At 36.0% G+C, this 27,024-nt stretch overlaps 1 long non-coding RNA gene across 1 annotated transcript; it reads right to left on the bottom strand.

Moving 5' to 3' along the window:
• On the bottom strand, positions 1-25,231 carry LOC136040862 (uncharacterized). Its single transcript, XR_010620903.1, has 3 exons — positions 25,110-25,231; positions 5,981-6,099; positions 1-511 (listed from the first exon to the last, which is right to left on the bottom strand). It is a non-coding gene; the product is annotated as an uncharacterized LOC136040862 (long non-coding RNA).
• Between the last annotated feature and the right edge of the window lie 1,793 nt (positions 25,232-27,024).

The following is a 27,024-nucleotide window of genomic DNA, read 5'->3' on the forward strand; positions in this document are numbered from 1 at the left end:
TACAAGAACATCTTAGAGAGATGCTTAATGGATCTATTAAAAGTTTTTGTTTATATTTACCGGATTTTTAAAAATTCTACCATCTTTTAGATTTCACAATGGTAGCCAAGTTTCTTGGGAGAATTTGCAATGAATTATTTGTGCTGGTTGAAGCAGTAGCTGCAACCTAGTAAAGAGCTAACTACTGCCCATAGTAACTTAGAGTTAAAAATGTTAAAATAGTCTTTTTTTCTTCTTTTTTGCAGGTCTAGTAGGCTACTAGACATAATAGAAAGATGTTTTAGAGCTCCCTCAAAAGCTGTCTTTCATACGCACGTGGTATATATAAATTCTGTCATCTGCAAGCGCCATATGGCATGAAAAATGGTACTATTTACGCCATTTCTCAAGTGGTGGAGCTAGCGGGCTACTGGAACATTATAGAAAGATTTTTGACAGGTCATATCAAAGAAATATTGCTCATATCTAAGTTCTTCCTATAAATTCCACCATCGGGAAGGTCCAAATACCACTAAAAAAAAACTTTAGTGTCAAGTCTCAAGTGGAAAAGTTAAAGCTAGTGGGCTACCCGAACGTTTTAGAGTGATGTTTGATAGCTTATTTGAAAACTTTCGCTCATATCTACGTGCTTTTTTTATCAATTCTACCATTCGTAAGTGATGTACAGCACTGAAAACAACACTTTTGGCGCCACTTCTTAAGTGGAAAATCTTGTGAATATTTCCTACAAACACCAATACATTAAACTAGATTATAAAAGGCCTGGTTCTGTTAGAACAGCGTTGGTTTTCAAACTAGATTATCATGCGGTCGATTCCTGCTTGGACTTTTGGACGGTTTTTCCCTTCTTGTGATTACTTTTCAGATAATCAACTATCTATGCAAATGTGATGTACTCTTTTTTTAAAGTATATCCCGGAAAGGCTCATTTTAAAGCTATTATTCGTATCTACGTAACTTTTATGCAATTTACCATCCATGAGTGCCGTATAGAACTAAAAACAGCCCTTATGGTGCCACTTTTTAAATGGAAGAGTTTGGAAGCATAAAACGGTAACATTACAATAATTATGGTCCAAAGTCCTTAACTGGAGGTTTATAAGAGCCCACCACGCATACTCCGCCTCAAACTCTCGAAAAAAGTTAATAAAACTAAAATTAATTAAAACAAAAAATTTTTCAACCAAAAATCTAACAAAAATTAAGCCTGAACGATCAACAGTTTTGAATTGAACCTTCAAACTCTATAATGAAGCCTGTATGCTAGTTTTAACAGCAGTAATCAAACAGTTCGTGGTAACGAACTGTAGTAAGGAGCGACCCGGCTCAATAGTAACCAAAACTCTAAAAAATGGAATTTTGATACCAATAGCTACATCAAAAGACTTACATTTTAATGCTGATTTTAAATATATAAGTTTTATCAAGTTTAGTCTTACCCATCAAAAGTTACGAGCCTGAGAAAATTTGCGCTATTTTAGAAAATAGGGGGAAACACCTCCTAAAAGTCATAGAATGTTAACGAAAATTACACCATCAGATTCAGCGTATCAGAGAACCCTATTGAAGAAGTTTCAAGCTCCTATCTACAAAAATGTGGAATTTTATAATTTTTGCCAGAAGGCAGATCACGGATGCGTGTTTATTTGTTTGTTTGTTTTTTTGTTGTTTTTTTCTTTTGTTTTTTTCCCAGGGGTGATCGTATCGACCCAGTTGTCCTAGAATGTTGCAAGAGGACTCTTTCTAACGGGAATGAAAAGTTCTACTGCCCTTTTTAAGTGACCAAAAAATTGGAGGGCACCTAGGCCCCCTCCCACGCTAATTATTTTCCCAAAGTCAACGGATCAAAATTCTGAGATAGCCATTTTATTCAGCGTAGTCGACAAATCTTATGACTATGTCTTTGGGGGCAACTTACTCCCCCACAGTCCCCGTGGGAGGGGCTACAAGTTACAAACTTTGACCAGTGCTTACATATAGGAATGGTTATTGGGAAGTGTACAGGTGTTTTCAGGAGGATTTTTTGGTTGGGGGAGGGGTTGAGAACAGGGGGATATGCTGGGGGGACTTCCCATCGAGGAATTTTCATGGGGGAAGAAAATTTCCATGAAGGGGGCGCAGGATTTACTAGCATTATTTGAAAAAAAGCAATGAAAAAATAAATATGAAAAGTTTTTTTTTCAGCTGGAAGTAAGGAGCAGCATTAAAACTTAAAACAAACAGAAATTATTACCCATATGAGGGGCTCACCTCCTTCTAATGCCTCGCTTTTTACGCTAAAGTATTTTTAAGTAATGCCAACTATTATTCTACGGCTTTTGTAATTCAGTGGTCATTCTTAATGAATTGGGACAAAATTTAAGATTTAGTGTAGAGAGAGAGGTACTGACGAGGGGGCGAATCCTCTCATATATGAACCCTCTCATATAATGAGAACCCTCTCATATATGAGAGAGCGGACCCTCTCATATAACCCTCTCATATATATCTTCTACGTGGAAAAAAATATTTGGCTACAGTCCTTGCAAAATAACAAAAGAATAAACGGTGAAAACTTCTAATCTTTGGAAACGGACAAAAACAAATCAGAAAAGATATTACGCAGCCATGGATGGGAGATATATGGCCAAAACGAAAGAGAATCCGAGTTTGTCTAACGGTGATCAAGATTACGGACCAAATTGCAACAAGTCTGATATGAATACAGAAAAATTTCAAATCGCAAAGGCTGATTATGTTGCAAAAAATATGAATCTTGATGGAGCCAAACTGCAGGAGATCTACGAAAAATACAAAGGGGCAAAACGATAACTGGATATTTGAGAGGAGCAAAAGGGTTACTGCCACTTATTTTCATTGAATAGCTCCTCGAAAAAAAAAAGCTCAAACCGCACCCATTGTGGGTTCGGATCAAGAATATCCGAATTATAATTTCAAATCTATTCGAATGCTTAGGAGAATTCAACTGGAGGCTATTGCACTGACGGCGTATTAGCAGAGAAAAGGAGTATCATCTGGCACGTACGCAGGGGGGCCTTCGGTCCCCCCCCCCGAAATTTTGTGAAATGCTTGAAGCCTTTTTTGGGGAATTTTACAGCATGCAATTATCCGGTCAAGTCAAGCCCAATTATTAACCCATTTTCTGTCTAACTTTTTATCCTTTTTGAAGTAATTAGCAATTGTACTGCTATTTTTTTTTTGTAAAGAGAGTTTGCTTTCCACGCCAAAACAGAATTATCCTTGATGTTAGGGCGTTTATCCCCCCATTTCAGGATAAAGTACAGCTTTTAATGGATCAATTTTGGAAACTATTATTTTTCATTAAAATATACGTTTTTGCAATAAAAGAACTACCCCCCACAGCACCAGTATTGCACTGTTAACCCTAAAATTTCCCTTTCAGGGGGATATAATAGATTGATCACTAGTTCTAAATCGCTATGAACATAACCTTCAGGAACCTATCACTTTAAATGACATTAATTTAATAGTATATGCATTACTCCGCAAAGCAAAGTATGATTACCCCGGTTCCAAACCGCGGTAATCCAGTTATTTATGAACGGGCCTATAAATAATCAACTATCTGAGATAATGGGGGAAAACCAAATTATTCTAAGATTCGGCACTATTAGGAATAAAATAAGATGCCGTGGAACTAAAATGGACGAATAGACTATAACTTTAGATTAAAAAAAAAATAATCTTCATACATTTTATAGGCCTACAATCGGTGTTTCTTTACTTTTAAAGGCCAATAATGTTTAAAATAATGTGTTTTTAAGAATGATATTCTTTTTAAAAATAATGTTCATATATTCTATAAGCCTACAATCAGTGTTTCTTTACTTTTAAAGGCCAATAATGTTTGAAATAATGTTTTTTAGAATAATATTCTTAAAAAAAAATAATGTTCATACATTTTACAGGCCTACAATCAGTTTTTCTTTACTTTTAAAGGCCAATACTGTTTAAAATAACGTGTTTTTAAGAACAATAATCTTTTTAAAATAATATTCATACATTTTATAGGCCTACAATCAGTGTTTCTTTACTTTTAAAGGCCAATAACGTTTAAAATAATTTTTTTTTTTAAGAATGATATTCTTTTTAAAAACAATATTCATACATTTTATAGGCCTACAATCAGCGTTTCTTTACTTTTAAAGGCCAATAAGGTTTTAAAATTAATGTGTTTTTAAGAATGTTTCAGTGTTTCTTTACTTTTAAAGGCCAATAACATTTAAAATAATGTGTTTTTAAGAATGATATTCTTTTTAAAAACAATACTTATACATTTTATAGGCCTACAATCAGCGTTTCTTTACTTTTAAAGGCCAATCATATTTAAAATTAATGTGTTTTTAAGAATGATATTCTTTTTAAAAATAATGTTCATACATTTTATAGGCCTACAATCAGTGTTTCTTTACTTTTAAAGGCCAATAGTATTTAAAATAATGTGTTTTTAAGAATAATGTTCTTTTTAAAAATAATGTTCATACATTTTATAGGCCTACAATCAGTGTTTCTGTACTTCTAAAAGCCAATAATGTTTAAAATAATGTGTTTTTAAGAATATTGTTCTTTTTAAAAATAATGTTACTTAATTTTATAGGCCTAAGATCGGTGTTTCTTTACTTTTAAAGCCAAACTGTTATCTGCTTTGTAACAACTATGTAACCAAAATTGTATGATTATTCAAAGCTGTATGATTAGTACAACCCTTTTAAATAGTAAAGGAAGAATATTTTAAATAGGCAATTTTAAAGAAAACTGATAACAAAAAGAATTCACGGCCAAAAATTTTAGAATCTTGTGGCAAATCGAGAGGCTACTTTATAATTCTCTACGTCTTCTAAAAGTAGTTTTATTACTACTTTTAAAAATTAAAGGTGTTCCCACTAATAAATTTTTTTATAAGGCTCTAAAGAAAAAAAAAATGCAAATTCGTTCGCCCTATTCATGTTAAAGCTTTTCAATGAAGCCACAGTATTTTTTTCATCAAAGAATCTTTTCCTGTCTGTTGTGAATAAGCATAAACCTGGGAGAATGACCTTAACAAATTTATTGATCGAGTCTTCAGATGGTGATGGCTGAAAATTTAATGGAACAATTCCAGCCAATCAGACAGTTTCGCCTAAAGAACTATCGTGGAAACAGTTAGGAAAGGGGAAAGGGGAAACAAGGGGATGCGCACTCTCGGATTCTCATTAGATACGTGAAAGGTAAACTTCTAAAATCTAAAAGCCTTAGGAAAATATGTTTACAATCGAAGTTGTAAAACAGGAGCGGATCTACAACAAAATCTGGAGGGCCTTTTGTGAAAGGCCACCGATGAGAAAAACATTGGGGGGGGGGGCAATGGGACAAAGGTGCCAATAATTGACCGAATCAATAAATTTATTCTAAAAAAGAGAAAAACAAGGAATGAGGGTGACTTAAGAATTTTGGGGGCCTGAATCCACCACTGTACTAAAACGTATGTTTATAAAATTCCGATCGGAATTACCTTTTGAATAATTAATCGCTGCTATTATGATGAGTCGCTAAATTCAATGCAATATTAATTATCCTATATGCTATGAAAAGAGATCTTGCTCTATGAGCAGACATATCAGCAAAATGAATTTGTGTACAAGGAACCTTTAAAAAGGGATCAAAAATTTGACGGGTTTATTTCTTCTGATTTAATTACCAGAAAACCAAAAAAAAAATCATAAGTGACACCTGGTAGCTTTTTTTGTAAATGGTCTGGAGCGTAAAAAACCTAAAAATTGGAACAAATTTAAAGTGGTATAAATTAAAAAAAAAATATTAAAAATTTATTGACCGGATTAAAAATTCTAGATTTATAAAATTTACTTCCCTACTATTTTTAATGCGTTTTTAAATTTTGGTGTCCAGCGGGGCATAAATAAAAGCAACGAATACATATTGAACTCAAATTATAGGTGTTTTTATGGCAATTGGTACTTACTAAGTGACACATAGCGTTCGCAATTTCTGTCGATCTGTCTGTCGGCTTCGCTTTCGCTAGTTCGGGCACTTCCAGATAAACTAGGACGGTGAAAGTTGGCAGGCGTATCATGAACCAGACTAGAATAAATTAGAAATAATATCTTCCCCAATTGAACCACATGAGGGGGGGGAGCGAGCAAAGGAGATAGTTGAGAGGAATTTTCTTTGCTGATCCAACAAGAGCTAAGAGCTCATTTGGCACTTGTGACGAGGCCAGAAGAGCTAAGAGCTCATATGGTATGAGCTCTAGCAAAATCCTAAGATTCAATAGATAGATTTAAAAAGGAAAATCCGAGGCTTGATGTCGGTCGGGAAAATAAGAGCTCTGAGACACGAGGTTCTTCTAAATATTAAAATACATTAAGATCCGATCAACCACTCGTAAGTTAAAAATACCTCGTTTTTTCTAGTTTTTCCTCTTCCTTCAGCCCCCCAGATGGTCAAATCAGGGGAAAAGACTTTAGGAAGTCAATTTGTGCAGGTCCCTGACATGCTTACCAATTTTCATCGTTTTAGCCAGTCCAAAAGCACCGAACTCGCCAAAGCACTTGACCCCCCCCCCCAATTCCCCCGAAGAGAGCAGATCCAGTCCAGTTATATGAATCTCGTATCTACGATATTTGCTTATTCTACACACCTCTGTGGGTTTTTGTGGATTTGATAGAGATAATAAAAAATAAACTGTCACATCGACTTTTCTAAAAACCTCTATTTCAAGACCATAGAGATAAATGAAAATATGAATGGCATATTGTTTGAAACAGCTTGATTATCTAAAAGAAAATTTCGAAGAAAATTTAACTTATGTCGTCTAATTTCTTCAAAAACTTGTTTTTAGTTTTTTTTTTTCGAAAACGAACTCTATTGAAACGACAAACTTTTTTTTTTTGGCCATATTACAGCCTATAAATTCAATAATGATCAGGGATTGGTAAATGGTTGTAATGATGTATTTTTAAAGAAGATATTGCCTTTTTTATTACATAAGAAACTGTCTTCTGATGCCATTGTTTTTCATTCGATTACGGCCATATATTGTTTTAAATACATTTATCTTTGGACACAAAATTATTTCCTGTTACTTAGGAGTGTGGATTCCACATTGAATCTTATTTACAGAATTGGGTTGACAACGACTTGATGTATTACGATTTAGATAATTTTCTGGCAAGGTGTATGTCAAGGGCTCGTAGATAACTATGCATGGAGTATTTAAGATACCAAAAGGATTACGTTTCAATTGCCTAATTTTCTAACCCTCAATCCGCCTATAATTAAAAACCAAAAGAGTCTTCGGGACTTGTTATCTAATTCTTCTTAGTTTTCACGTATACTTTCAGGTTACAACTTTATTATTTGTCCTACTGCGGAAGGGGGGATAGTAGTCCTAGTAGTGGGGGCTTAAAAAGGTGCTTAAAATTTTTGTTCCATGAGTCTCCTCCCGATCTTGTAGGACCTTTGGTTTGATGGAATTACTCCTGAGAAAACTTATACCATCGAAACACATATTAAAAACGCTTCCAAAGGGAAAATCCTGCCATAGAACTTTTTTCCTGCTGAAACTTTCCTCGGGACAATTCCACTTCAACATTCACCCCGTATGTAAAGAGGAAGAAAGACAAAAAAAAAGAATTAGGGAGAGGAATTCATGGTAATTCTTCCCAAAAATTTTCTTCCCATTGAAATTACCCTAGGCAATCTCCTCCTCCCCTGCATAAAACTCCCTCGTAAAAAATATCTGCATGGTTCCTAATAGTAGTGGCCAGTGTTTACCCGAACCCCCTCGTGGAAAGTACCCATCGGACAACACCCCCCTCTTCATGCACGCATGTAGAGATGCACGCCCAAAGAAGAAAAAAAAATTAAAAAAAAGAATTTGGCTGAGAAATTCTAGGTAATTCTTCCCAAAAATTTTCTCCCACTGAAAATATCCTAGACAATCTCCCCCTCCTCTGCATAAAACTCCCCCGTAAAAATATCTTCATGGTTCTTAATAGCGGTGGCCAGTTTTACCCCTTACCCCCCGGGGAAAATAACCCTCCGGAAAACACCTCGTTTCTCCGTGGAGTATATAGGAAAATGGAACATGATGGTTTCTAATAGGAAAAGAAAAATGTTAACTTTTTCCATGAAAAAAAAAATATAATAAACAGTCCAGCGCAATAACGCTGCATAAGTAAAGAACGATGTTGGGATTGGGATGATCCATTTTTAATTTTTTTTTTCTTTTTTTGATCATGGCACTTCGTGTATAAGAAGTTGACGTTGAAATGTTGAATGGCTCATTCTATCGAAAATTAAGAGGGTTAGTGCCCATTCTAATAGTCGAAAGTGACTGAAGGGCAAATAGATCCCCCCCTCCCACTCCTATCATTTGCCCAAAAACCTCCGACCAAGATCTTGATAGCAATTTTGTTCAGCGTAGTTGAAACGTCTGGAAATTATCTTTGAGGATGACCCCCCCCCCTCAGAGTCCCTTTTAAGAGTCAAAAAAGATCGTGGGCAACTACCCCCCCCCCCTCAATTCATATAATTTTTTTCGAAATGCAACTAAAAGACATTTTGAAATAGCCATTTTATTCAAAATAGTCCGAAAATCATATAAAAAGGCTTTCCGGGGGGCATTTTCGAAGGGATTGATGTTAACCTTCAAAGGAGGCTCATTTGGTTGAAAATTGTTTTATTGTTTTGTACTTTGGGAGGGATGGACATACATCAAAGGTTGTATTTTAATGCCAAAACATCTAAGCTCTCATTGAGCCTTCAGAAAAAAACAGAATTAGTTTTAAAGCAATGACGAGGGGAGGACGGAGGTAAAGATTGATATATAAACCCCAAGAACATAGCCAGGATATTTTTTTTTTTTTTTGGGGGGGGGGGTATATATCCTGGAGAGGAGTACAACAAAGACTTTAAAGACACATTGGAAACCGAATAAAATTGATATTTCATCCTTTCGACTTTCATTATACACCATTTTATGATACATTCATTATTTTCACCGTTTTACATTAGTAACTAGTTGGTGGGGACGCTTCGTTTCTTCGCACATTCTTCGCTGTCCTATTGTATGTGCATATAAATAGAATGTCAGGTTTACCGACTCTTGAACATGCAACATATATTTGTCCATGTGAAAATCAATCTGTATTCAGATCTATACCGCATTTTTCTAATGATTGCCCTTGAGCTTTGTTGATGGTGATTGCTCATCGACATGCGTCCCTTTCGTCATTTATATATCCCCCTTCTGTGCCCCCCGGCGTCCCCGTTGTAGTTATGTTCCGTCGTTATTTATATTCCCTGTGTCCCGGTCATCATTTGTGTCCCGGTGTCCCGGTCTGTAATTTCTCTCTGAGTGTCCCGGTCGTCATTTAAATTCCCTGTGTTCCAGTGTGTTGATCTTGATTTTCGATTTGGGCACACCAAACGACGTCATTTGGAAACATGAGGTATATTTTCTGATGTTTAATAAAAAAAAAAACGGTTAGATTATGACGTAGTTGCTGTAAGCAGTCTTCAATGGCTCTGGTGGTGCAGCCAGTTGAGGAAGCTTAACTTTTCCTGAGGCGTAACACATCTACTAACGCTATAAACATCGACTGGGCTGTACCTGATTCCTCGGCACGCTTTCTTTTGGCATTATCTCTTTGAGCCGCAAGGCAGTTTTCACGTTGCTCTTGTGATTCCTCGGCACGATTTTTTTTGGTAATTTCTCTTTGAGACGCAATCCTGTTCTCACGTTGTTCTTTTGAGTCCTCGGCACGCTTTCTTTTGCTTCTTTCTTTTATCCGCAAGCCTTTTGGGATTATCTCTTTGAGCCGCTTCTTCGGCTGTTTCTTCTGCCACTGTAGGATTCATACTAAAATTTCTCGCACGATTTGATTCCTCGGCTGTTTCTTCTGCCATTGTAGGATTTATACTGAAATTTCTATTTGAATCGCCCCATTATATACTTATAATGATGCATATACAAAGCCTTATATACTTATAATGACGTCATATGCGTACAAACAAACAAAGATACAACTTGTTTTTATATAAATAGACTAGCTGTTGATGTGGTGCTTCGCGCCACACCAACACCTAGTTACCCCCCCCCCCCCCCGAGTCCCCTCGCGCTCGTTAGTCGTTACGCCCCATATTAGTTACGCACCATTGTAATTGTGTTCCTGTGTCCCACCTGTGAATATATATATATATACTAGCTGTTGGGGTGGCGCTTCGCGCCACCCCAACACCTAGTTGGTGGGGGCGCTTCGCGCCCCCCCCAAGCCCCCCCGCGCGCGTAAGTCGTTACGCGCCATAATAGTTACGCGCCATTGTAGTTGTGTCCCTATGTCCCACCTGTGAATATAGATATATATATATATATATGGTTTTAACTACGTAAAACTTGCGAATATACAACATTCTTTGCTGTCCCATTGTCTTTGCATATAAATAGATTGTCAGGTTATCCCCCTGTTTCCCCCGGTGTCCCCGTTGTAGTTGTGTCCCTGTGTCCCGGTCGTCATTTATATTCCCTGTGTCCCGGGTCCCGGTCATCATTTGTATCCCGGTGTCCCGGTCTGTATATACATTCGTTTTTTAGTTTTGTTTTTCTCCTTTATTTTTTTCCTTTTTTTTTCTTTTTTAGCTTATTTAGATTTTTAGATTTTTTAGTTTTTTTTATTAGTTTTTAGTTTTTATTTCTTTTTAGTTTTTTTGTCCCGGTCGTCATTTATATCCCCCTGTTTCCCCCGGTGTCCCCGTTGTAGTTGTGTCCCTGTGTCCCGGTCGTTATTTATATTCCCTGTGTCCCGGTCGTCATTTGTATCCCGGTGTACCGGTCTGTATATACATTCGTTTTTTAGTTTTGTTTTTCTCCTTTATTTTTTTCCTTTTTTTTCTTTTTTAGTTTATTTAGATTTTTAGATTTTTTAGTTTTTTTATTAGTTTTTAGTTTTTTTTTCTTTTTAGTTTTTTTGTAGTTTTTACCTTCTTTTTAGTTTTGTTAATTTTTTTTTTTACTTGTGTCCTGGTCGTCATTTATACTCCCTGTGTCCCGGTGCTTTGTTGATTGCTAATCGAACATTCCTTTTGTCCTGGTCGCTTTCTCTTTGAGTGTCGTCATTTATTTTTTTCTTTTTTAGTTCTTTTAGTTTTTACCTTTTTTAGTTTTTTTTTAGTTTTTAGTTTTTTTAGTTTTTTACCTTTTTTTAGTTTTTTTAGTTTTTTAGCTTTTTTATTTTTTTTATTAGTTTTTAGTTTTTTTGTAGTTTTTGCCTTTTTTTTTAGTTTTTTGTCCTGGTCGCTTTCTCTTTGAGTGTCGTCATTTATTAGTTTTTTCCTTTTTTTTTTTTAGTTTTTTATTGGTTTTTACCTTTATTTTAGCTTATTTTTCAGTTTTTTCCTTTTTTTTAGTTTTTTTTTATTTTTTATTTTTTTTAGTTTTTTACCTTTTTTTAGTTTTTTTAGTTTTTTTAGTTTTTTAGCTTTTTTACTTTTTTTATTAGTTTTTAGTTTTTTTTTGTAGTTTTTGCCTTTTTTTAGTTTTTTCAGTTTTTTTTTTAGTTTTTTATTGGTTTTTACCTTTATAGTTTTTTTAGTTTTTTAGCTTTTTTATTTTTTTTATTAGTTTTTAGTTTTTTTTGTAGTTTTTGCCTTTTTTTAGTTTTTTCAGTTTTGACGTCACCTAATCCAGTTTTTTCAGGTGACGTCACCTGACACATCCATCCACACATCCATCCACACATCCACAGACAGACAACTTATTTTTATATATATAGATATATATATATATATATATATATATATATATATATATATATATATATATATATATATATATATATCCTTTGACTCTTTTTGTGGTTTGTTGACTCTCGGTAATCCTAAGATTCTGGTTATATCAATCACGTATCTAAGGCTTGTGTTTATTCTTCCCACCAAGTTTCATCCAGATCTCAAATGAATCAGAAGAATCAGTATTTTTGGCTGATTCCTACTATTCAAAATTCCTTACGTGTAGCCATCAAAAGATGGAATCCTTATAGCTACAGTGCAGTATTTATTTGTTTATTTGTCTACTTGATTTAATTCATACGGTAACGGTATTGAACCAATGTCGTAGAATATCAAGAAAGGGCTCATTAAAAAAAAAAAAAAATCAAATATAGTGTTCTTTTAAATTCTTTTTTTTTTAATAATTCCGAGTGAAATGAACTGAAAATAACAACAACGTAATAAAATTAAATAAGAGGAGTTAACCCTTCTTGAACCTAAATAAAGAGTGACTAGTAGATAAAGAGCTACATCAAAATTATAAATAAATGAAAATTAGCATACATATGAGATTATACTGTCACCTTAACCTTTGGCTCTGCGCTAAAGTATTACTTTTTCATTTTTTTTAAACTAAAAGATTTCTTCCAATTATGAATTGTTGTGTTAAGAAGGCTTAGAAAAATTTAGTCTTGGCTTCAGTTCATATTAAGGAATAAAACGTAATAGTTTTCATTTGTTATTCCTAAATTATTTTGCCTTTGTTTTATTTGTATGTAACAGACATTTGTGACAGCTTAGATTCTTCTTTTTTTGTCTCTAGGCGTTTACAACCCCTCCCCCAGAAACAGCTCCACACGGTAAGATACCCCTTCTGCAGATATATTCCTCCGAAAAAAAAACCCCTCGGGAAGAGGGTTTTCCGCATGGGCACTTCCAGATAAGCTAGGACGATGAAATTTGGCAGGCGTATCAGAGAACAGACAAGATTAAATCAGATTAAATCTTGTTGAGCTTCAGATAAAAACAGAATTAGTTCTAAAGCAATAACGAGGGGAGGATGGAGGTAAAAATTTATATATAATCCCCAGGAACATAACCAGGTCATTTATTTTTTGTTGTTGTTTTTTTGGAGGGGGGGTATTCATTATAGAGGAGTACAATAAAAGCTTTATGGACACATTGGAAAACGGATGAAATTGATATTTCATCCGTTTTGGCTGATGGAAATATTCCTGGTCTAGGCTGTTCTTATGAAGGTAAAGAGAAAGATTAAACCCCAAAATGAGCAGAATTTATACCATTCAAAAGGGGGATGAAGACTGTCCCCTCTTCATACCCACTATCCCTTCATAGTCGCAAAAATTTGCTTGGGGGTTAATTGCATCAGAAATGGCACTTCAGACGGATAAATCGTTTATATAAGAGTTGTGGACGTGTTTTTAATCGAAAGAGGTAAAGTGAATACTCATTAGATATTGATGCTAGAAACTGATTCAAGCTGAGGGATTTTCTTACCCTGCAAAGGAAATTCTAAGATCTTCTAGGGATGAACCCAATAATTATTGCCAAGGTGGTTTAGTGGTTGCTTTAAAACTTTCTTTAGTGGAAAATATTGCTTGCTTATTTGTCAGGTTTGGGGTGGAGATTGTGAATTTATTTAGAACCAATGACTATAATTCTTTGGGAGATGAACATTCTAGTTGTAAATGGTTATGAATCCACAAAAAACGCAGTTCTGTGAGAAAAATATGATGTTCTACTGGCCGGTTCCCTTTTTAGCACGAGCCTGACAGGGCAAGATAAGTATTTTCGTTAAGACCAGCACTACGAACACAACTTATAAAGGGGTCAGAGCTTTGGAAAAAGGTCAGTTGGTGGAAGACAAAAAAGAAGTTAGGGTATAAGCAACAGAAGAGACTAAAAAAAGAAAGTCAAGAAATAGTGCACTTCTAAATAGCGAAAAAAAATTTTTGGCGTTGCTTTTTATTACTTATGTTGGGTGGTTTAAACGAGGAACAGTATAAAATCTAGAAGATCATTACTGGTATAAATCAATCTAAAAATAGGGGAGAAATCTGTAAAAAAAAAAATTGACAAATTTTGGTCTGGTTGGTCTTTTGTTTGTATTTTTGGGTTGCTGTCTAATCCCGATCTTTATATATCCTTATGATCTGGTTGTTCTTTATCTATTAATTCTCTTGACCTACTTCTACGTTCGGTTTTAGGTTTCTGGGCCATACCTCATAGGGAATTGATTTCTTATTGTTTGCGACATATGAAATTTCATGTATTTTATGTATTTTATTGCTTTTTCCAAGTCATATCTTAATGTGTTATAAGTTTTGCCTCTCTCTTTTGAACTGTAGTATAAAAACAGTGTTTACAAGAGTGTGGTACATGACTTTAAGTGATTCGGCTCCGCTTAGAAGGAATTTGGCTGTGCTTACCAAATTCAATCATGCGCAGGCCGATATCAAGGTTTATGTTTTATTCATAGCTCGACCTTTCGTATACTGTAGCCTAACCGTGAATCCTGAGCAAGGTCAGTAAGATCGAAATTTTGAAGCAACAGAACGTGAGATGTAAGTCATTTTGCTTCTTTTTAGTTAGTGTTATATGAGGTCAATATAAACTTTCTGAACTTTACAGTCTGTAAATTGTTCCTTGGGCTCTTTTTGTATTTTTTTTTACTCTCAGTAATCCCAACATTACTTCAATAGAACTAAATAATATCGTTATTATATTTTAAGCAAAGCTGCTGAAAATCAAGTCATGACAAAAGGAATATTCATTAGCAACTGGATAATAAAAAGAGAACTACACAAGCCTCTGTGAGCAGTGGGGTCAATTTGTAAAATCAAAAAGGGGAGGGAGTCAAATTCGTCGTTTTTTCAGTTTTCCAATGAAAAAAGCAAAAACACAGACGTTTCAATAGAAAAATCTTCAAAATAGGCTTTTCCTTAATTCTAGAGAGGTGAAAAATATGTCTACCGAAACTAAAATCACTTCTGGAAAGCGTAATAAAGTAGTTCGTGATGACAAACTGTTAGCAAAAGAGCAAACCTAACACTAGTATCTTAAACTAAATTAAATAAAAAAAACATTTTTTTAAATGAAAGTAAGGAGCGATATTAAAACTTAAAACAAACAGAAATTACTCCGTATATGAAAGGGGCTTTTCCTCCTCAACGCCCCGCTCTTTACGCTAAAGTTTGACTCTTTCTCTTAACTCTACTTTTTAAAACAGCAAAAAACTTTAGCGTAAAGAGCGGGGCGTTGAGGAGGAAAAGTGTCCCTGGATCTGGTCGGGATTTAAAATAAGAGCTCTGAAGCACAAGATCCTTTTAGGTATCAAATGTCATTAAAATCTGATCAACCGTTCGTAAGTTCAAAATACCCCATTTTTATAATTTTTTATAAATATCCCCCCCCCAAACTCCCTCAAAGAGAGCCAGACTTGTGCTTATTCCTCCCTCCAGGTATCATCCTGATCTGTCCACTCTAAGTGTTTCCAAGATATATGGTTTCTTCCTCCAGCTAGGTAGGTAGGTAGGTAGGTATGCGTTTATTTCATCAAATAAAAATTACTAAAATTGCACTTACAATCAATAATATACTGCTCAATTTAGGGACCTAAAATGTCCCTGTTCAGCAGCAAAACTACAACAAATAAATCATAACTATTCATTCAAAATCAAAGAAATACGAAAAAAAAAAAAAAAAAAAAGACGAAACACTATACAATCTCTAAACAGCCATCTCTCATCATAAAAAAAAGGGATAAAAATTTAAACAATATAATTTATATTGTATTGCTCCTCCCAAATGTCACAGGATCCAGTTAGGATTTAAAATAAGAGCTCTGAGACACAAGGTCCTTCCAAAAATCCAATTTTATGAGGATCCAATGACATGTTCGTAAGTTAGAAATAACTCATTTTTTCTAATTTTTCAGAAATACCGAATTGGCTTCCTCTACAACTCCCCCAAAGAGAGTGAATCCGGTCCGGTTATGTCAATCACGTATCTAGGGCTTGTGCGCATTCTTCTCATCAAGTTTCATCAAGATTTCTCCACTCTAAGCGTTTTCCAAAATTTCCAACCCTCCCCCTCAACTCCCCCTAATGACACTGGACCCGGTTAGGATTTAAAATAAGAGATCTGAGTTACAAGATCCTTCCAAATATCAAATTTCATTAAGATCTAATCGCTCCTTCCTAAGTTTAAAATACCTCACTTTTCAAAATTAACCCTCCCTCCCAACTCATCCAAAGAGAGCGGATCCATTCTGGTTATGTCAATCACGTATTTAGGACTTATGCTTTTTTCACATCAAGTTTCATCCCGATCCCTCCACTCTAAGTGTTTTCCGAGATTTTAGGTTTTCCCCTCCAACTCCCCCGATGTCACCAGATCTGGTCAGGATTTAAAATAAGAGTTTTGAGACATGATGTCTAAATATCAAATTTCATTAAGACCCGATCACATTTTCATAAGTTAAAAATGCCCCGTTTTTCTAATTTTTCCGAATTAAAAGTTCCCTCACTCCCCCCAGATGGTCGAATCGGGGAAACGACTATTTCTGATTAAATTTGGTCTGTTCTCTAATACACCTGCCAAATTTCATCGTCCTAGCTTATATGGAAGCTCCCAAACTAGCGAAACCGGGACAGACAGACAGACCGACAGAAATTGCGATCGCTGTGTCACTTAGTAAATCCCAAGTGCCATAAAAATAAGATTCAAAAAATAAATGAATCAGAAGAATCAGTATTTTTGGCTGATTCTGACTATTCAAAATTCCTTACGTGTACCCATCAAAAGTTGGAATCCTTACAGCCACAGTGAAGTATTTATTTGTTTCTTTGTCTACTAGTTTTTATTCATACGGTAACGGTATTGAACCACTGTCGTAGAATATCAAGAAAGAGCTCATTAAAAAAAAAATCAAAGAAGGTGCTCTTTTAAATTCTTTTTATGGCTCTTGGTATTAACCAAGTGACACATTAGCGATCGTAAATTCTGTCGGTCTATCTGTCCCGGTTTTTATGGCACTTGGTATTAACCAAGTGGTATTGGTATTAACCAATAAAAAACCAAGTGGTATTGGTATTAAACAATAAAAAATTGAGGTATTTTTAACTTAAGAACGGGTGACCGGATCTTAATAAAATTTGATATTTAGAAGGAACTCATGTCTCGGAGCTCTTATTTCAAATCCCGACCAGATCTTTTGATATTGGGGGGAGTTGGAGGGGGAAACCGGAAATCTTGGAAAACACTTATAAATGTCGTAGATGCGGGATTGATGTAACCGGACTGGATCCGCTCTCTTTGGTGGAGTCAGGTAGTGGGGTTCAGTGCTTTGGCAAGTTAGGTGCTTCTGGACGTACTAGGACGATGAAAATTGGTAGGCGTGTCAGGGAGCTGCACAAATTGACTTGATAAAGTCGTTTTCTACGATTTGACCACCTGGGGGGCTGAAGGGAGTGGAAAAATTAGAAAAATTGGGGTGTTTATAACATATGAGTGAGTGATCGGATCTTGATGAATTTTAATATTTAGAAGGACCTCGTGACTCAGAGTTCTTATTTTAAATCCCGACCGGCATTAAGCCTCTGATTTTCCTTTTAAAGTAATCTATTGATTTTTAGAATTTCGCTAGAGCTCATACCATATGGGCTCTTGACTCTTGGCTCTTCCGTCCTCGTCACAAGTGCCATATGAGCTCTTAGCTCTTGTTCTAGTTTAGGCACTTCTAGATAAGCTAGGACTATGAAATTTGACAGGCGTATCAGGGACCATACCAAATTTAATTAGAAATAGTCGTTACCAAAATTTGACCACTTGTTGGGAGTGAGTGGACTGTTAATTCCCCATTGGAGTACTGACCACCTGAGGCACTGAAGGGGGAGGAGAAATTAGAAAAAATTAGGTATTTTTAACTTATGAATGGGTGACGAGATCTTAATGAAATATGATATTTAGAAGGATATTGTGACTCAGACCTGTTATTTCAAATCCCAACAGGATCCGGTGACATTGGGGGGAGTTGGAGGGGGAAACCTAAAATCTTCAAAAACACTGAGAGTGGAGGGATCGGGATGAAACTTGGTGGGAAAAATAAACAGAAGTCCTAGATACGTGATTGATATAACTGGAACGGAACCGCTCTCTTTGGGGGAATTGGGGGGAAGGTTAATTCTGAACAATTGGAAAAAATGAGGTATTTTTAACTTAAAAGGAGTTATCGAATCTTAATGAAATTTCATATTTAGAAAAACTTCGTGTCTCAAATCTTTTATTTTGAATCCCGCCTGAATGCAGTCTCATTGAGGAGAGCTGGGGTGGGGGAAACCGGAAATCTTGGAAAAGGCTTAGAGCGGAGGAGGAAACTTGGTGAGAAGAATAAACACAAGTCCAAGATGCGTGTACGACATAGTTGGACAAGATCTGCTCATGTTGGGGAAGCTAGGGGGAAGGATAATTCCGAAAAATTAGAAAAAAGGCGTATTTGTAACTTAAGAACGGGTGATCCTATCTTAATGAAATTTGATATTTAGAAGGATCTTAAGCTTCAGAGCTCTTTTTGTAAATACCAACCAGATCTGGTACATTGGGGGGAGTTGGAGGGGATATCAGAAGTCTTGGAAAACGTGAAAACTGAGGTATCTTTATCTTACGAATGGGTAATCGGATCTTAATTAAACTTGATATATAGAAATAGTTTATGTATCAGATGTCTTATTTTTAATTCGAATTAGATCCAGGATATAGGGGGCCGGAAGGGGGCGGGGAAACAGAAATTTTGGATACCAGAAATCTTGTAAAACGCTTAGAGTGGAGAAACTTTGGGGAAGTTGGGGGGGGGCATTAATTCAGAAAAATTAGAAAAACTGAGGTATTTTTAACTTAAGAACGGGTGACCGGATCTTAATGAAATTTGATATTTAGAAGGAACTTGTGTCTCAGAGCTTTTATTTTAAATCCCGACCAGATCTGGGGACATTTGGGGGGGGGGGAGCTGGAGGGAAAAACCGGATATCTTGGGAAACGCTTAGAATGGAGAGATTGGGATGAAACTTGGTGGGTAGAATAAGCAAATGTCGTAGATATGTGACTGATGTAACCAGACTGGGTCCGCTCTCTTTGGGGGAGTTAGGGGGGGGGTCCAGTGCTTTGGCAAGTTTGGTGCTTCTGGACGTGCTAGGATGATGAAAATTGGCAGGTGCGTCAGGGACCTTTCCCCGATCCGACCATCTAAGGGGCTGAAGGGAGACGAAAAATAGAAAAAATGAGGCATTTTTAACTTGGGAGTAGTTGATCGGATTTTAAGGAATTTTGATATTTAGAAGGACCTCGTGTCTCGGAGCTTTAAATCCTAACCTCTGATTTCACTTTTAAAGCAATCCATTGATTCTTATAATTTTGCTAGAGCTCATGCCATATGAGCTCTTGGCTTTTGGCTCTTCCGGCCTCGTCACAAGTCCCATATGAGCTCTTAGCTCTTGTTTTTCTTTCTTTTTTGATAAGCCCGAGAGAAATGAACTGAAAATAACAACAAATTAACAAAATTATAAGAGGAGTTAAACCCTCTTGAACCTAAATACACAGTGACTAGTAAATAAAGAGCTACATCAAAATTATAAATAGATGGAAATTAGCATACATATGAGATTATATTGTCACCTTAACCTTTGGCTATACCCTAAAGTATTACTTTTTCATTTTTTTTATATTTTTTTAAATTAAAATATTTCTTCCAATTATGAATTTTCATGCTAAGAAGGTTTAGAACAATTTAGTCTCGGCTTCAGTTCATATCAAGGAAGAAAATGTAATGCTTTTCATTTGTTATTCTTAAATTATTTTTGCTTTGTTGTATTTGCATGCAACAGAGATTTGTGACAGCTTGGATTCCTCGTTTTTTGTTTCTAGGTTTTAAAACCCCTCCCTCCAGAAACGCCCTCACATGGTAAGAAACTCTTTCTGCAGATATATTCCTTCGAAAAAAAACCTCGGGAAGAGGGTTTTCCAAATGGGACAATTTTATTTGAGTTTTATTTTTATTTTGTTTGGTTGGAAAATCCTAAAGTCCATCGTCTGAGGTTCTTATGGCACTTGGTTTTTGCCAAGTGACATAGCGATCGAAAATTCTGTCAATCGGTCTGTCGTTCGAGTTTTGCTAATTTGGGCACTTCCAGATAATTTGGGCTCGGACGATGAAATTTGGCAGGTGTATCAGAGACCAGGCCAGATTAAATCAGAAATAGTAGTTTTCTCGATTCAACCATCTAGGGGGAGTGTGGGGGGGATTAATTTGGAAAAACTTGACAAAATAAGGTATTTTTAACTTACAAATGGGTAATCGAATGTTAATGAAATTTTAAATCCCGAACAGATTCGGTGACATTGGGAGGGAGGAATTGGAGGGAAAAACAGGTAATCTTGAAAAACGCTTAGAGTATAGAGATTGGGATGAAACTTTGTGGGAAGAATGGGCACATGTCCTTGATATATTATTGAGATAACCGGACCGTATCCACCCTCTTTGAGAGAGCTGGGGGTATCTCTAGTTTGGGCACTTCCTGATAAGCTGGTATTGATTCCTGATTCCTGATAAGGGAGGGAGTGGAACAACGGCTAATTCAGAAAAATTTTAGAAAAATGAAGTATTTTTTACTTAAAAACAGGTGATCGGATCTTAATAAAATTTAATATTTACAAGGACCCCGTGTCTTAGAGCCCATATTTTAAATCCCGACTGGATCCACTGTCATTTGGGGGGGGGGGGAGGGGAAACCGGAAATCCTGGGAAACGCTTAAAGTGGAGAGATCGTAATGAAGCTTGGTGGGAAGAAGCTCTTGGCTCTTCCGACCTCGTCACAAGTCCCATATGAGCTCTTGGCTCTTGTTCAAATACTTCAAATAAGCGCTCAAGGATTGTAATAACAAGGCAACAGCAACAACAAGGCAAGTAATAGTACTTTAATCTTTGATTTAAAGAAAACAGAAGCAGTTGTTTTCACTATTAAAAGAGTATTAGCTAAACCTCATCTTGTTTTTAGCGGTAATGTGATGAAAATAAAAGAAAAAGCTAAACATTAAGGAATTAACTTAGATAGAAAATTACTTAGGACAGAACATATCAAAAATAGAATAAATACTTTGACAAAATTAATGTGCAGAAAAAAATAAATTGTAAGAATACTCAATTCAGCTCAAAGACTCTATAGATTTAAAAGTTCCATTTATTCTAGGTTTATTTTTAGTATTATCAGTCCGTATCGTTCAGTAGTATTGTCCCGTAGCATTATTAGCAGTGAGATACTCATAATGGTTTAATCACATAATAAAATTCATTCATTTATTCATCTGCAGTCTCCAATAAACCTGTAACAGGCATTTGATCATCCTAAATCCATTGCAATCCTTTAATTTCTTTAATCAAACAGTTCGTGGTAACGAACCGTAGTAAAGAGCGACCCGGCTCAATAGTAACCGAAACAATAAAAAATTAAATTTTGATACCAATAGTTAGCCTACATCAAAGGAATTGCATTTTTATGCTAATTTTGATCAGAAGTTCAGAAATTACGAGCCTGAAAAAATTCGCCTTAATTTAGACAAATAGGAGGAAACAACCTCTAAGAGTCACATAATCTTAACGAAAATCACACCATAAGATTCAGCATATAAGAGAACTCTTCTATAGAAGTTTCAAGCTCCGATCTACAAAAATGTGGAACTTAGTATTTTTTTTTTGGCCAGAAGACAGATCATGGATGCGTGTTTATTGGTTTTTTGTTTTTGTTTTTATAGCCAGGGGTGAACGTGCCGACCCAGTGGTCCTATAATGTCACAAGAGAGCTCATTCTAACGGAAATTAAACGTTTATTTCGTAATCTAAGTGTCCTAGAAAATTGGAAGGCACCTTGGCCCCTCATACGCTAATTTTTTTTTCAAAATTACCAGATAAAAATTTTGGGAAAGCCATTTTGTTTAACTTAGTCGAAAAACCTGATAATTATGTCTTTTGGGACGACTTAATCCCAAGGGGAAGGGGTGGAAGTTATCGGGGGGCTTGGGGGGTCGCGAAGCCCCCCATCAACTAGTTAATAATAAAAACATTCGTAAAAAATAAAAAGTTCTGGTTCTTTTCAAGTAATCAAAAATTGGAGGTTAACTAGGCCTCCTCCCAACCCCTTTTTCTTATCTAAATCGTCCAATCAAAACTATGAGAAAGCCATTTAGCAAAAAAAAATAATAATATGTAAATTTTGTTTTAATTATTCATGTGCGGTAAGCCAAAATAAAACATGCATTAATTCAAAAACGTTCAGAAGAAACAATTTTTTTTTAACTGCAAGTAAGGAGGGACATTAAAACTTAAAACGAACAGAAATTATTCTGTATATGAAAGGAGTCATCCCCTCCTCAACAACTCGCTATTTACGCTAAAGTTTTTTTTATTGTTTTAAAAAGAAGAGTTGTGAGAAAGAGTCAAACTTTAGAGTAAAGAGAGATAAGTTTAAGAGGGGACAACTCTTTTAATCTACAGAATAATTTATCTTCGTTTTAAGAGTTAATGTCGCTCCTTACTTGCAATTACAAAAAAAAACTTGTTTTTGAATTTAATACTATGAAAAGAGATTCGGCTCTCAGACCCGACAAGTCAGCAAAATGAAATTTTGAACAAAGGATCTTTAAACACGAGTATAAAATTGGACCAGTTTATTGTTTCCTCTAATTTAATTTCAATAAAGTACAAAAGAATATTTAAAGCAAAACCTGGCAGTTTTATTTTTACCTGGTCTGAAGTATAAAAATGGTGGATATGAAGAAATCGAAAATAATATAAATTAAAAAAAATTAATTGGCCAGATTGAAAATTCTAGATTTCTTTATTTTATTCCTAAGTAATTATTTTTGTTTTTATATTTTGAACTCTTAATGAGACTTAGTAAAACCGACAAAGTCAAAATTAGCTTCAAATTGTACCTCGTTTTTATTTAATGTACTCCAAACTTTTCAGCTTTTTAATCTGAATCGTTAATTTTATTTCTATCTATGAACAAAAAATTACATTTTGATTTTATTTCTACTGCCTAAACTGCGACTTGGCAACCTACTGTTGATGTAGTAATATCAAGGAGGCACACTCGTGCCTCTATAAAGAGGCGACACACGACAATGTTAAGCGATCTTCGGTTCCAGTGGTCGCAGACGGATGGGGAGGGATGCATTTCGTAGCCCGAGCTCCAACTAAGAAACCTGCAAAATTTCATCCCCCTCGAACTTTTTCTTCATGGGGAAAATCTGGCCGAAAGTTTCGACCTGTCAACCCAAGCCCCCCTTTAACGTTGTCCGATCGGGCTGAAATTCACAAGTTAAGGTCCCCTAGGGCCCAGGAGCTTATCCGCGAAATTTCAGCTTGATCCGATAACTCCTTCCCCGTTTTCCAGAAACCACGCATAGCCACTTAAAATTCATTTACTTTTTTTCCTAGACGCCTACAGGTCACATCCGACATCGGATCTGGGTGTACGAAGATTCATTCGATGCGGAATTCTCCGAGTAAGTGCCCATGAAAGTTTCGTAGGAAAATCTTAACCCCCTGAAAGTTTCGACCCTCCAACCCCCCCACCCCTTTTAACGTTGTCCGATCGGGCTGAAATTCACAAGTTAAGGTCCCCTACGGCCCAGGAGCTTATCCGCGAAATTTCAGCTCGATCCGATAACTCCTTCCCTGTTTTCCAGAAACCACCCATTAGCTATTTAATTAACGGATTTCTCTCCATAAGAGCCCATGTTAATTTGAAATTTTTAAAAACTATTAAGAAGTTATATTTACGCACATGCAAGTTATTAGCTCAGTTGGTAGAGCGTGAGACATTTAATCCTCGGGGCAAGGGTTCAAGTCCCTTACGGGAGGTTTTTTTTTCACAACATCAAAAAAATTTTGATAACACCTGGACAGCTTATCATTTGAGAGATAACAGAATATTAGCTTCTTATGAGCAAAAGAAACATTTCGGTCATTCTATCTATTTTTTTTCTATTTTATACAATGATTTAAAAGCGGGGGGGGGGGGTTCCTCTCCTAATTCCTGTACGAGGAGTACAGGAATTATTAAATTACATCCACCATGGATTGTAGAAAAACGTACAGAATTAATATGAAAATAAATTAAACCTGTACAAAAGAGTCTTTAAAAGCGGGGGGTTTGCCTCTCCTAATAGTCTTCTTATAGTCCTAATAGTCTAATAGTCCCATGTTAATTTTTGAAATTCTTAAAAGTTACGATTATCAACATTCAAGTACATCAAAATAATCAGCTCGGCACGGCGAGAATGACTGCAAGCATCATAAAAATCCAGCTCCATTCCAGATGTCCGAAATAAGCGTGATATAAATGTGCTTTAAGTATATATTTTATAGCCTTTAAGTGCTCATTGCCAATTTTTAGGCGAATTTTCAAATGTTTTGAAGAAGTTTAAGTTTTCTCGATTTAATGAAACGTGGATATTTACTTATTTTATATAAATAGTTGCTAAATAAGATAAATAATATATAATTTTCTATAATTACCTAAAGATGTTTCCTATATGAGAAGGCATTTTTAGAATAAATTCTTTATTATAGGCTTTTGGACGTAGCGATCAAAATAAAAGTGTATACTTTTGTTAACACCTGGACTGCTTATCATTTGAGAGATAACAGAATATTAGCTTCTTATGAGCAAAAGAAACATTTCGGTCATTCTATCTATTTTTTTTTCTATTTTATACAATGATTTAAAAGTGGGGGGGGGGGGGGGTTGGGGGGCAGCAGCCACCCAACTTCCTCTCCTAATTCCTCTACGAGGAGTACAAAAGTCGAACCTTAAAACGTACAGGAATTAGAAGAGGCAGTTGGGGGGCTGCCGCCCCCCAAACCCCCAGCTTTTAAAGACTCTTTTGTACAGGTTTTTTGTTTTTTTTGCTAACCCCCCGCTCTTGGCTTCGGAAAGGCTCTCTTTTAATTAACAAAAAATTGAAATGAATGAATAATGGAATAACTTCGAAAAATGTTAAACACAAGAGGACAGGAGAACCATTGCGCCGAAACTAGTAATTAGTAACAATGAAGTCCCCCCACAAAAAAAAAACTGTACAAAAGAGTCTTTAAAAGCTGGGGGTTCGGGGGGCGGCAGCCCCCCAACTGCCTCTTCTAATTCCTATACGTTTTAAGGTTCGACTTTGGGACGCAGCCTCTTTAACTCTTTAAGAAAACGAAGTTTTTTTCATATTATTGACATTATACGTCTGCCACTCACCAACATTTTAGATATCCGAATTCTTTGTCCAAAACCAATTGAAATACCTTCACCACCGCTCATAATGCCAAAAATTTCGTACTTAAAACCTTTTCAAATCCGCCGCTGGCCGCTTGGCAGTAACGCTTAGCAGGATTCCGCCGCTTGGCAGTTCGTCCAAGCAACGTATATCAGCAACCTTCTCTCATTAATAATAAATGAGGCAATGATCTATCAGAAATATCTTACTCAATAATCTAACAAGAGCTAAGAGCTCATATGGCACTTGTGACGAGGCAAGAAGAGCTAAGAGCCAAGAGCTCATATGGTATGAGCTCTAACAAAATTCTAAGAATCAATAGATTGATTTAAAAGGAAAATCAGAGGCTTAATGCCGGTCGGGATTTAAAATAAGAGCTCTGAGTCACGATGTCCTTCTAAATATCAAAATTCATTAAGATCAGATCACCCACTCGTAAGTTATAAATACCTCATTTTAAAAATTTTTCCTCTCCCTTTAGCCCCCCAGATGGTCAAATCTAGAAAAGCGACTTTATCAAGTCAATTTGTGCAGCTCCCTGACACGCCTACCCATTTTCATCGTCCTAGCACGTCCAGAAGCACCAAACTCGCCAAAGCACTGAACCCCTCCCCCCAACTCCCCCAAAGAGAGCGAATCCAGTACGGTTACGTCAATCACGTATCTACGACGTTTGCTTATTCTATCCACCAAGCTTCATCCCGATTCCTCCACTCTAAGCGTATTTCAATATTTCCGATATCCTTCTCCAACTCCCTCAATGTCAACAGATCTGGTCGGGATTTGAAATAAGAGCTCTGAGACATGAAATCCTTCTAAATATCAAATTTCATTAAGATCCGGTCACCCGTTCTTAAGTTAAAAATACCTCAATTTTCCTAATTTTTCCAGATTAACACCCTCCCCCAGCTCCTTCAAAGAGAACGGATCCATTCCAATTATGTCAATCACGTATCTAGAACTTGTGCTTTTTCTTCCCATCGAGTTCCATCCCGATCTCTCCACTATAAGCGTTTTCCAAGATTTCTGTTTCCCTCCTCCTACCCCCTGTGTCCCCGGATCCAATTCGAGTCGAAAATAGTGCATCTGAGACATAAAATCCTTCTATATATCAAGTTTAATTAAGATCCGATCGCCTCTTCGTAAGATAAAAGTACCCCGATTTTCACGTTTTCCAAGAATTCTGGTTTCCCCCTTCAACTCCCCCCAATGTCACAGGATCTGGTTGGAATTTAAAATAAGAGCTTTAAAGCACAAAATCCCTCTAAATATCAAAATTAATTAAGATCTGATCACCCGTCCATAAGTCACAAATACCTCGTTTTTCCGAATTATCCCCCCCCCCCAATTCCACTAAAGAGAGCGGATCCGGTCCGGTTATATAAGTCACGTATCTAAGACTTGTTTTTATTCTTCCAATCCAGTTTCATCCTGATCTTTCCACTTTAAGTATTTTCCAAGATTTCCGCCCCCTCCCCTCCAATGACGCTGGATCTGGTTAATATTTAAAATAAGAGATGTACTACGAGATCCTTCTAAATATGATCTTTCATGAAGATCCTGTCCCTTCTTCGTAAGTTAAAAATACATCATTTTTGCTAATTTTTCAGAATTAACCCTCCCCCCCCAATTCTTCAAAATAGAGCGAATCAGTTTCAATTATGTCAATAAGCAGAAAGACTTCTTCTTATTTTTCCCACCAAGTTTCATCCCGATCCCTCCACTCTAAGCGTTTTCCATTATTTTTGGCCCCCCCCCCATACTCCCCCCAATGTCACCAAAATAAGAGTTTTGAGACACGATATCCTTCTAAATATCAAATTTCATTGAGATCTGATCACTCGTTCGTAAGTTAAAAATACCTCATTTTTTCTAATTTTTCAGAATTATCCCTCC

This window comes from Artemia franciscana, chromosome 21, assembly GCF_032884065.1.
Source record: "Artemia franciscana chromosome 21, ASM3288406v1, whole genome shotgun sequence".
Lineage (NCBI taxonomy): Eukaryota > Metazoa > Arthropoda > Branchiopoda > Anostraca > Artemiidae > Artemia > Artemia franciscana.